Here is a 13,219-nt window from a genome sequence, read left to right as displayed (position 1 = left end):
GATGTCTCCAGTTCTTTTTTGCCAACTTCAGATAACCTAAAACAGGAGCAATTAAAGTTTTGGGAGTTTAGTTTTTTTAAAGGGGTGCATGGTATTGGATTTATGCAGGTGTCTGATATGCTAATATTTTCCATCTAATTATGGCAAATGCTGATGTCGATTCTGATATATGTATTATGTTTTTCCAACTGATTTCAGAGAAGACGTGTCTCTCCTGTAGAGGAATTAAAGGTAACAGTTAATTTTACATGAAAATTTACATTTGCAATTGTCATGGTAAGTTGGTGGTAGTACGAGTTTACTGTTTATTATCAAATCACAAGCAGAGAATCTATTGAAAATGACCGTTATTTGATTTAATAATGACATTCTATACCTCTATGCAGTTACAGTAATACATAGCTGATTATTAAAGGGATGTTCCAGTGTATGTTTAATCCATGGCCTAACACACCGTGATATCTAGTAAGAACCCCCCTTGAGAGCTCAAGTTTGCACACTACTGCTGTCTCAAAATATAAAAATGGCAGTCTGGCATTATAGGGGGAGTTGGATGATGGAGCTACATATTTCTTGATGAGCACAAGTTTATACTCTTCTGCAGAGTACTTCTGTGGAGGATTTATTACTACAGTGCAGATCACCAAATTTGTTTTTTTTTTGGACACACTGCATCTGACCACCACCAAGAATTAGTTCCAGCATGTAACTCCCCCTCATAAAACACAGGTCTGGTTTACAACTGGTTATGTTTTGGTCAAACATACTCATGGGATTTTTATGAGGCAGGAAATTAATCACTTAATTTCACTGTGAGGTCAATTTATCAAAATGAAGTAGGCTTGGAAGGAAATTAAAGTGCGCAGCTCGGCACACAGGCCAGAGAAACTTCCTCTCTTCTTCCTGCTTGACCCACTTTTCCATAGGATGACATAATACACACAAAAACATTTTCCAACACTGGTAACATTTTTAACATTTAACATTAAATCACAGTTATTGAGAAACATGCTTGTTACTGTTCTTCTGATGGGGGTGGAGCCATGGGTTTCTGTGTGCAGCAGCAGTATGTTTTACTTCCACTGTGAATTACCAAAGGCTTATGAAAACATTCAAATCCCACACACAAGACCGTGAAGTGTTGAGTGGTGCACCTTAACAAAATAAGTGACAAAAAAAAAAAAAAAAAGTGCAGTGCAGTCTGAACAGCTGACAACTGTTGAACTGAAGAGTTGGCACGGTTGTTGCTGTTGATGATTTTCTCTGGTTAGCAAGCTAGTAATAATTGAGACTTGCTGTTTCCCTTTGCTTTTAGTTGACCAAAATGCTGCAGCAAGTGATCCCGATTTCACAACTATGAGTTTTGAGTCACAAATATTCTGCAAGCAACTGACAATGTGAGCCACAAAATATGTCATGTTATAAAACCACATTTCTGGAAATGACAAAGTGAATAGTTATACACAACTGTAACAAGATTTGAGGAGAATGTCAAAAACAGGAAGGCATTAAAGTCACTTGGGCTAATACTAGAGGGGGTAAACAATTCCTCACAGCGACAAAATAATCTTTCCTGACACAGCTGGTGACCCAAGATGATCCTGTCTTTCCCTCCCTCTGCGTCAGTCTCTGTCCCTCACAGGCACCCTGAGGTCCAACATCCACAGTCCCCCACCATGGTATTTTGCTATTTTCAACACAGATGATTTCACAAATGTATGCAGTCCGTGAGGACCCCACAGTCTCTCCTCAAAGTCTAGTGCTCTGATGAGCGCATTCAGTTTAACATAACGTTTTGTTTTTTTTTTGTTTTTTTTTATCACCTATTGTTATATTGTAGTAATAGCTTTCTTGGTTGTAGAAACAAGTTGTGAGCAGAATATTGACATATTGTCACCATATTAGTTGATTTGACAATCTAGTTAGACATTCCCTGTCTCTCAGTTGCCTGTACAAACCTCTGGATAATTTGTAATCAAGTGTTAAATGCTGCAGGGCTGTACATTTCTTTGTGAAGGACTTGAGGCAGATTTTCAGCTAAATTCCAAAAGATGTGACTTTATGCGTTCTCAGTGGCTCTCTACAGAGATTAACCAGAGCCATCGCCTGTTGCATTCTGGAGGCTTACTATAAGGCTATACTGTGCTAATAAGAGGAGAGAGTCAACTGAGGAGTTTAAGTCTCAGAAATGGATTGATGTTGAGTTTGAAAAATGAACTTGCACAGTTGTTCATTCATATCTGAGACATAAACTTGTCAGTAACCTTGTTTTTTTTAATTGAATTTAATCTAATGAATCACACACGCTGTTACTTACAGATAACTAAAAAAACACAGATCTTATACTCACCAGCTGTCATCACCTGGAGCAAGGTGATAACCTTGTGGATGTTCGGGTTTTGTTTCACTGTTTTTCATTTCAAAATACTCTACTGTATTTCAATGCCAATGTCTGTCCGTGTCTCTCTCTGACAGAAGAGCTTGCAGCAAGTGTGCAGGGTGTAGCATATTCTACAAAATATCCTACTGGTGGTTAATGAATCATCTTCGACAACATCTTCCGATGTGAGGCTGCACGGGGGTACTGGAGTTCAAAGAAACACAGCTGCCTCCTGATCTAACAAGACAAGTCTGACTTCTTCAAAAACTAAATCATTGTTATAATCCTTAACTTTAGGCTTGCAGGGTGTTATTTGATTATTTGTGTTATAAGCTTTGGGATGACAAACTTAACAGTGAGGGACAACATAGACCCAAAATCTGAACATCATGTTTTCAGGGCATTTAATATTACATTACATCATTGTCTTGAATTATTATTATTATTATTATTATTATTGTTATTATTATTATTATTGGACATAAATTATGGTATAAATTTGGACACATGTCAGTGATAAAACACATGATATTTGTGTGTGTGCTTGTGACTGGACAAGATGAGTGTCAGTTTGAGAGAAAAGCTCCTTTGCAGATCATTGTCACCCTCTAGTGTCTACAGGCTTGCAGTATTTGTTTGGAAGTGGAGCTTGGAGTGGTGATGACCAGTCAGCTGCAGTTTTCTGTAGCGCTGACATTTAACGTCTTTAACCCTGCTGTCATTTGGTACCGTCATATAGAATATTATGTATCAAACCTAGAAAGGCCACATGACTTAGAGTTTGGTCAGATTACTTTAAAGAAATAGATTTAAGTTTTCTTAAAACCACCTCCACTGTAGCCAGGTCAGCAGTACAGATGAAAATGTGACTGTAATCGAATGGGTAACTCCTGTGCTCTTGCACAAGCTATGCCTAAATTTGGCCATTTTAGCACATAGGAAAGTGTAACTTTTTCTTCCTTCTCCTCTTCTTGGTGGTCTTAACTTTTGGAAAGTATAGCAAGTTCTTCTTTTAGTTGTGGGCCTTAAGCAAATAAATAGGTCATTTTGTGCAAATTCATCTAAAAGCGCCAAATTTGGCACAGATGTGCCAAACTACAACAGTCAGTTTAGATGCACAAAACGGCACCAAATCGTTTGCAAAATCCCGGTCCAGCTTGTGCTGCTGCAGGTATAAATCTGCTTGTTTCTTAAGGTGTGCCATGGGGGTGAGCTCTGTAGTGATTGGCTCTGGTGCGCACTTGGCTATGGTTGACAATGCTAGCGGAATTGGTAAATACTTAATGAAATAATTTATTAACAGTATCCACGTCCAAACAAATCAGACGTTGCACACCCTTAAACCACACAGCAGCCATGTTGAAAATCTCAGATCAGTCTGATCCTGATCTGCAGAGTATCTGAGGCACAGACACACAGACAGAGATTCCTTGTTTTTATAGAGAGATATTTGATCTCACAACAGCAAAAAAAATTGTCTAATCAAAAAGTTTCTTAAAAATGTGTGCAGTAGAGTCTTGAAAAAAAAAACAACCCTAATTTATTTAACAGCAAACATGCAGATCTTAAAGTGAGCAGCCTGAAATGTATTCTCATAGCGATCTACCTCACATAAGATGGTGTGAAAACGCTGACCCAGCAGGGTGTTGTTAAAATAGTACAGTGTGGAGGTGAAAGAGGAAGCTGAGTTAATGTGTTCAATAATTACAGAGTTATGAACAGTAAAAGTTTCAGAAACAAGATGTCATCTGCTTGACAAATGTATTTCTTCTCATATGAAACATATTGTTGTGTCCTTTAAGCTTAACACAATAATGAACTCACTGAAAAAGTAAAACAAGTCAACTCATGTTATGTTGCTTTAAATTTTCACCTTGACGTTACACAGTTTTAATAACTATAAAGATCTTAGACGTGTGTTGGATCAAATGCTCTGTGAAATAACTATTATTTTGGTGTTACACTGCATCAACTTAAACTAATTAAATCCACAATAATTCACAAAATGGGACGAACTATTTCTGTCAACATAAAGCAGTTTTAGGCCGACAGGTAATATTTCAATCCTCAGGATGTTTGTATGCACTTATATGAAAATCTGTTTGTGAAAAACTCAACACAGTGAAGTCTAAGTATCATCATCAGGACTTTTTATGTGTCTTTTATAACAGCATCGCCTCAAACATCATCCTCAGACATAACAGGAATGCTTCCTGTGGTAATTATAAGATGGTAAAGGAAACCAGCCAAGTGATCATAGGAGTTCCTCATCTGTGTTGGAAACAGTATGATGTTCATGTTGAGGCTATGATCCAAATGTTATTAATTGATCAATTGTTGGTTTATGTAATTGTTGCTTTGAGTGATGGTTGATCTGGTGTCATTTACGCTTTAACAAAGAAGTAGATTCTTCAACACAAGTCATTACTTCAGTTCCTCATATATAACAGAAATACATGTTAAATATGGACAGTCACACGTAAAGATAAAAATGTCAGTTCATGATCAAAATGTTAACATATAGGAAGCTTACATAAACTGACTGATGTCATATGACTGACTGAGAGGTTTTAAATACAGAACAAACAAAAGCTTGAGTAAAATAAATTTGACAGTATTAACATTATTACTCAGAGACAATTAACATGTATTTGTTATTATGATCAGATGAGAAAAACACAAAATCATTATTCACATAATAAAATATTTTCAGACTCAAACATTTAAATCACATGTGTGAATATGCTCATAAAATGACAGTTTGGTCTCAGTTTGGTCCAAATCTACATTTTGAGAATATACAGCTAAAAAGTCAAACGTTTTACTCAGAGACTTATTATGGGAAAGTGTTTGTGAGCTACTCAGATGTGAATTTGAGAGGAATAAGAAGAGATTATAATTTTGACTCTAATCTATTTTTACATCCATGAAGCCTCGTGTCCAATCACAGCAGCTAACCTATCGACCCATGAGTGCTCAGTAGTCATAACTACACGAGTCACATGAGTATACAGTGATCAAGGGTTGCATCACATCCATCTTCAACCTCGACCTTCATTTTGATCTCAACTACACACCTGTAGAATTTCATGATTGCATCTTGCACAGTTACGGTATTACAACACTGACAAAATGTGTTCACAGAGAGACAGACAGACATATCACCTTAAAGCAGTGGTGGGCTGCCAGGGCCAGCAAGGCCTTCTCAGTATGGAACCCCATGTCTCTGGGCCTAAACGCTATCAGAATCACTGGCTTATGTTTATATTTGTTTGTTTTTTCCATGAATATGTATTAAATTATTTCCAATAGTCTGTTCTCTTCATTTCATAGCTTTTCTTTTAGTTGCGCTGCTTCCACTAGTGTATGTTTATGTTAGAGATTCTATCCACTCATATTTCAGCCATCATGTGTTGCCAGGGTCAAAGAAATCTGCCTTGACACCTCCAGAATCGATAGTGCTGGGGTCTGTAGCTTAAAGTAAGTAGCAATGAAACTGTTGCTTTAACCAATCAGATTTCGAGTTGGCAACATCGAGGCCATCTAGCAGGTGTCTACTGACGTAGGCATTTTCACGTCCTTTGGATGGTCAGAAGGCCCGCTTGCTCAATGCTCAGTCATGCGAGACCTATCTTAACTAGCGAGTTGTGATTGATAGCCGACATTGAAAATGGCAACAGGTGGAGATGATATTGTCGCAGGTTTACTGTTAGTGTCCTTTTCAGGACGACCGTTTAATGCTTTAAAAGACAATGTTAAAGACATGCTTTTGGTGCAAAATTAACATTTTTACAATATACAGATTAACTAAGACAAGAACCAATACAAAGGCAAAAAGCACTCACCTCAAAATCATAAACAAAAATGTCAAAAATATATCAAGTCAGATGGCTCCACTCCACTGATCATAGAACTAGGGTCACAATATATAACATTTATTCTGTCAGAGCTTTTAGTGATGCAAATGCAGAAAACAAAGAATTTGAGAGGAATTTAAAAAAAAAAAAAACAAAACAGAAGAAATTTCCTTTCTAAACACTATTTTCACATCCTGAAGACACAGAGCCAACAGCCGAGAGGCGATACTGAGGTGTTGGTTCAGAAAGTTAAAGTTCAGATGCAGAACTTCTCTGTTGAACCATCACAACAGAGTTCACATAGTCCATCTCTTCAGGGACGGCAGAGCCTTCAGCTTTCTCGTATTTCTTCTTCTTCCAGACAAAATAGACGACGATTCCAATTAAAATGAGAATCATCACAGCTGTTCGCAGACCACAGATGAGCAGGAACTGATCTGTTTAAAAAGAGACACAAAAATCAGGAGTGGATTTTGACTTAAGCACCATGGGTCATCTCTGCTGGAGAAAGCAACAGTTTGATTAGTGTTGGTGATGTTTTGAGTGAGTTTTGGACATATTTTTTTACTCTTCTTACCCACAGTGGATGCCTCTGTTACTGTGATCATGGTCATGCCAGGCTCCTTACCCCCAGTGGTCAAGGTGTGGGCTGTTGTTTACTTAACCCACAGGGTGTTACTGGCTTCAAACACCCACTGTGATATGTGTGTCCCATTGGAGATGCAGTCAATGGATATAAAGCCTGTACAAAAGAAACAGATCATCACTGATGCACACAGTGTCAGAATCAGTCTTGGAATTATCAGTATTTTTTGTCATGTTCTCACTCACCACAGGTAGACATCATTTCTTCCTTGGAGACTCGACTGACGTGATTGCTGACTGAGCAGACCAGTCTCAGAGTGATGTTGTTACTGTCTATTTCCAGAGAGGAGCTGAGCGTCTGTCAGTGTGTGTCCATCCAGAGTCCAGCTGTACTGAGGACTGTAATGAGCATTTAACATGTGTATACAATGAGAGCCACAACATTAGAACCAGTGACAGGTGAAATAAATAACATTGATCATTGTGTTTCAACGCCGTGTTCAGCTGTGAAACCATGAGTCCTAGCACTCATGTGGATGTCTCTTTGACAAACACCAGTCACCCAAACACAGCTGCAGACCAAGTAATACCCCCTCATGGCAGCAGCACTCCTTGATGGCAGTGCCCCCCCAGCAGGACAATGCGCCTGCAACACTGCAAGAACTGCTCAGAAATGACCTGAGGAAAGTGGGAAAGAGCTCAAAGTGTCAACCTGGCCTCCAGATTCCCCAGATCTCAATCCAACTGAGCTTCCGCTGGATGCAGTCTGAGCCAAGAACAATCCATGGGGGCCCCAACATGGATGGGAGTTGGTTCTGGCGCATCCCGTGGATGCTCAACTGGATTGGGATCTGGAGGACGAGGAGGCCAGTTTGACACCTTGGGTTCTTTGCCATGACGGGGTGTAGTTGGTATGAACAGTGTTTGGGTGGGTGGTGTCTGTCAAAGAGGCTCCAGAGAAATGACAGTACTCAAAGTTTCCAAGCAGAACATTTAATTGTAACAAGATGATCAATGCTCACTTCACTAGTCAGTTGTTTTAATGTTTCGGCTGAACATTGTTGCTAGCATAACCACTCACTTCAACTGACCAGCAAATGTTACCAGATTTCATGCCGATTTTACCAAAACTACTGACTTGTTTTGAGAATGTGACCTACATTTAATTAACTGTGCTATTCATGTTATAAACAGGGCAGAGAAAAAAACGGATGGAGCAATGGAGTTTGATGCACCGAGCAAAACATAACGTCCATAGCGTAGCATGTTAATTGGATGTAATGGGAGGATTATGTTGGAGCCGAATTTATGTCAACACTTAACAGTTAAATGGGATGTCTTCAGCTTCCCTTTGAGAGTTACTTCAGAAACATTTGAGGTAAAAACAAATCTCACCAGCATGAGAGGGAGGCTGGCTCACTTTTAACCTGCACATATGTAGAACTTGCTGGGCTTAGCCGGCATGACGGTATGTAGAGCTCTCTGATATATGAAGGAACATCACCTTGGCTTATTACCTGAGATCCATACATAATAAGTGAGCTGTACACCTCATAAACAAACATGAATACACCTGTACTGAGCAGCTAACTGTACACATAAAGCAGATTCGTGTAGAGCAGTTTACTTACCGTATTCGTGTCCTCAAGGAAGAGCAATTCGGACCAGAGTGAAAAGTCGCTCAGGCATTTATACAGGCACCAACAGTTTTGGGGGGAAATGCGCTAACTTCACGCAGAAACGAGCCAGACCGCCCATTTTGGCATACACCACCTGCATTCCTCATAACATCTGTGGGCGGGACTTATTTTGTGCAAGATTGAGAAATGCTCTTTAGCCCAATTGGTAGAGCAGGCATCCAGTGAACAGAGTCCCAGCTTTCATCCTGGGTTTGAGCATATCTGTCAAGTTTTGGATTTGTAAATAAGGGAAATTTTCTGGCGCCTGCCGCGGGCAGTCCCACCACCCCAACCAAGCTCCAGTGTCCCTTACATTTTAAGACAGGTGTACAAGAAAGCTAAAATCACTACTTGTCAACCACTTATAAACTACAATTAGCTTTTTGCACAGCTGCACTACTTCCTGAACTTCAGCCAGCTCCTATGTCTCCTGTTTGCCATTATTGGACTGATTAATCCAGGATTGCCTGACCTCAGTAGTCACAACAACAATAATCAGACATATTGAATGGATCTCATGGTAATTCTTCCTGGTAATAAACTGAAGGCTTCAGTTAATTACTGTATAAGTATGGTATGATTGATGGGTCTGATTGCGAGACTGCAGTCTGACCCAAATTCACTCCCAGCAGCTCTTCAGCATGGTTTCATTACGACTACCATAAACATAAGTGCATTTGCGCACTAGAAAAAAAGGTTCAGCTAATTTGACCAAGCAAAGGTGAACCACGGCTGGCTTGTCCACAGTGAAAATTTCACCCAGTCAGGATTGTAAATAGTGTAAAACATTTTAACCACATTTTTGTGTTGGCCCACAGCGGTCTGGAGCTATTTCTCTGTAATGTTCTAGGTTTGAAGCTCATGTGTATGATTCCTCACGTCATTTTCCTCTCTCTGTCCTTTCATTAGAGTCTGTTGTCCTCCACTGACCACTGTTCCATGAAGCTTGATGCCCGTAAATACAGAAATCATTCTGACATTACACTTGCAGCAACAAATAGTAAATGTCTAGAGAGGCAGAACATTTTATTAAGAATTCTTAAGACATTAACAGCTCTATAGATACTTTCTGTTCAGTATTATACACAAACAAGCATCATTTACACTCAATATCTAGAGAGCAGATTGTTTTAGGAAAGCAACTTGAGCAGTAAAGCTCCTTAATTATATTTAATTGATTAGTACTTTTCCTGCGTTTAATGGTTTATTTGATATTCCATACCTGTGATAAGACTTTTTCCTTGTGTTATGTTCTTTTTGTAAAAAGAAATCCACACCAGTGACAACATGTCTGGCTCCTGTCTACACTGCATAGCTCTACACAGGTGCAGCAGTTATGAACACAACAACAGTGTGTTTGTTCCTCCTATCTGTGTTTATTGGCTGCTCACAATATTAAAGCCGTATGCCAGCCACCATGTACTGTGTGTAGATGCTGAACTTGTTCAGTCAACAACAGTTACCTCTGTGAACCAGTAGAGGGAAACCTCACACCTAAAACTGACGATGAATCTGGTGTCAGCTGTCATTAAAGGAACAGTTCATGATCAGAACGTCAACATACAGGAAGCTTTCATGAACTGACTGATGTCACATGACTGACTGACAGGTTTTGAACACAGAACAATAAAAGAAGTAAATTGAAGCTTGATTAAAATAATTGACATTATTTACATTATTATCAGTGACAGAATTGACATATTTGTAATCATGATCAGATGAGAAAAAACAATAGATTATTCACATAATTAAATATTTTCAGACTCAAGCACTTAAATCACATGTGTGAATGTGCTCATAAAATGACAGTGTGCTCTTTAAGATACCAAATCAACATTTTTAGAATATACAGCTAAAAAGTGAACACAGTTTATCTCCATAAACATCAACTTTTTTCTGTGAAGAAAAACATAAAACATATATGAAACATAAAAGTCAGACAGTTCCACTTGTGATCATAGAACCTGAGTCACAACACATAACCTTTGTTCAATCAGAGCTTCCACAGTGACACAAATGAAGAAAACACTCAGAGACTTATTATGGGAAGGTGATTGCAAGCTGCTAAGAAGTGAATTTGAGAGGAATAAGAAGAGATTATACTTTTGACTCTAATAATGTCAATTTTACATCCATGAAGACTTGTGTCCAATCACAGCAGCTGAGAGGCGACACTGAGGTGTTGGTTCAGAAACTTAAAGTTCAGATGCAGAACTTCTCATATCAACCATCACAACAGAGTGCTCGTAGTCTATCTCTTCAGGAACAGCAGAGCTTTCAGCTTTCTCCTATTTCTTCTTCTTCCAAACAAAATAGACAGTGATCCCTACTAATATATGAATCACCACAGCTGTTCGCAAACCAAGTATGAGCAGGAACTGATCTGTTCAGATAAAGAGACACAAAAATCAGGGGTTGGTTTTCAATTACTTTAGTACCATGGGTCATCTCTGCTGGAGGAAGCAACGGTTTGATTAGTGAGTGGACGCCTCTGTTACTGTGATCCTGGTCGGGGCTGTTGGATGCTTTGTTGGTACAGTCAGCACTGTGATGCCAGGCTCCTTATCCTCAGTGGTGGAGGTATGGGCTGTTGTTGTCTCATCACACAGGGTGTTACTGACTTCAAACATCCACTGTTATATGTGCGTCCCATTGGAGATGCAGTCAATGAATATGAAGCCTATAGAAAAGCAACAGATCATCACTAATGAACACAGTGTCAGAATCAGTGTTGTAATTGTCACTATTTCTCATCATGTTCTCACTCACCACAGGTAGATATCATCTTGGAGACTCCACTGCTTGTCCAGGGAGTACCCTGCCCTCGCCCTGAGACAAGGCTGGGATTGGCTCCAGCAGCAACACCCCGCGACCCCATGGAAAGGGATAAGCGGTTACGGACAATGACATGACATGATGACAACTTCCAAAAAATAATTAACAATGAGACACAATCAAAACTACAGAAACAGTGAGGCTGCTGCAGCTCTCTGTCACAGGCCTGTGATTAGTGGTGGAATGGAAGTACTCTGATAAAGTACAGTTTTGAGGTGCAACATTGATTTACAAATATAATAAATTGTTACTTTTTTCAGACTAACTTAGTGCATTAACCGTAGGAAGTGTGTATTCCTATAGAAAAGTGGGAGATTAAGTAGCTTTTTCATGGATGGCTAAATGAGGTTGTGTTTGAAGGTGGGACATCAGGGATATGATTGGCTGTTTTTGACTACTTTTGATTTTGCCGTATATTTCACCTTAAAAACTATTTACGTTGCCTTGTTTGGTGTCATTATTTTTAGCACAACCTCACATGTGTAACTGTACACTTATTTTTTCATTTTGACACACTATATTAACACTGTGGACTTAAAATCACACAGTAACATAACATCAGAGTAGGAAAAAGTTCAATTTTTTACTGTGAAAACCACAAATATGTTTAATGAACAATTGCATTAGTGATAATGCAAATATAAATTGTTGTTTGTTAAATTTGTGCATACGTTTTTTAAATTTACAAAGTTATATTTAACTATTTACATTTAAATGTAGGCAATGCCTCAAGCTCAGGGTTCCTCAGCTCATTCCTGCCTATTCCACATTCAGCAGTCTCCTCCTTGTTTTGACTTACAACACAAAAAACGACTACACTACACACTAAACACACACTACACTAAACACTATATAACATACTAACTATACAATCCAAACACGCTATATGTTACAAATCTCTCAACTCTCAAAACTCGCCATCTCTGTCTCTGTCTGTATCACCGCCGGCGTCCCTCCCACAACTTCCTGTTATTCAACAACCAAACTTGCTGCTTGGGGACACTTTCGTGACAAAAGCCCGTTTGTACCGTTTCTTCCTGCACCAGACACAAAGCAAGCGTGACGGCAATGTTCGCGAAAAAGCGTGGCGGACAGTATTTACCTTAAGTCCGGTTCTGGACCTGCCGGTGCGTCCGTGGACTCGGGAGGTGGGCCATAGGATTGGGCTAGTAGCTAGCTACACATCCACAGATTCCGATTCCACTTTGTTGTCTTCCGGATATCCTCAGACCGGAACAGACTCGGTCCGGACTCGTTTAGTCTCATCGGTCCAGCTCCCGCCATTGCAGGTATAAATCTGCTTGTTATAAGGTATGTCATGGACGTAAGCTCTGCAGTGATTGGCTCTGGTGGGCACGTGACTGTGGTGGCCCCGGTGGACAATGCTCGCAGAAAGCATTTCTGAAATAATTTATTAAAGGTATCATTGTAGTCCAAACAATTCGACGAGGCACACCTTTCAACCAAATATAATATATAGAATACAATATATAATATATTGACATTGATGAATTTAACCAACACATGTAATGGCAATTAGATAAATTCAAGCTTAACATTAATATTAATGCATCAGTAATCATAATAACCTTTAATACATATAAATATATATTATACATGATGATATATGTGAAATAAAACACTTATACATGTGTAAGTCGAGTCCCTAAGCTACTAATTTTTCAGTAAAACATTGTTTTAAAGTCTCTTTCAGTCACTTTAAACTGTGTAAAAATGTTTTTCAACACTTTTATTTCTTATTTACAGAAGCCGAGAATGGCCATGGATTTTTCTTCTTTTTATGCACTGTTATCTCGTGATAACGACTTATTATCTCGTTATCTCGACATAACAGAGGTTGCTTTCTTGTGATAACCAATTAA

At 39.0% G+C, this 13,219-nt stretch overlaps 1 long non-coding RNA gene across 2 annotated transcripts; it reads right to left on the bottom strand.

The window, feature by feature from the left end:
* Window positions 1-4,513: 4,513 nt before the first annotated feature.
* On the bottom strand, window positions 4,514-8,781 carry LOC119020479. 2 transcript variants are annotated; one of them, XR_005075336.1, is made up of 5 exons: window positions 8,454-8,781; window positions 8,218-8,339; window positions 7,069-7,221; window positions 6,815-6,979; window positions 4,514-6,674 (listed from the first exon to the last, which is right to left on the bottom strand). It is a non-coding gene; the product is annotated as an uncharacterized LOC119020479 (long non-coding RNA). The 2 variants fall into 2 exon arrangements; XR_005075335.1 differs by lacking the exon at window positions 8,218-8,339 and having other exon boundaries at window positions 8,454-8,764.
* Between the last annotated feature and the right edge of the window lie 4,438 nt (window positions 8,782-13,219).

Source organism: Acanthopagrus latus, chromosome 6 (genome assembly GCF_904848185.1).
Source record: "Acanthopagrus latus isolate v.2019 chromosome 6, fAcaLat1.1, whole genome shotgun sequence".
Classification (NCBI taxonomy): Eukaryota; Metazoa; Chordata; class Actinopteri; order Spariformes; family Sparidae; genus Acanthopagrus; species Acanthopagrus latus.
Note: the sequence above shows the minus strand (reverse complement) of the source record. Positions and strands in the feature narration are given on the sequence as shown.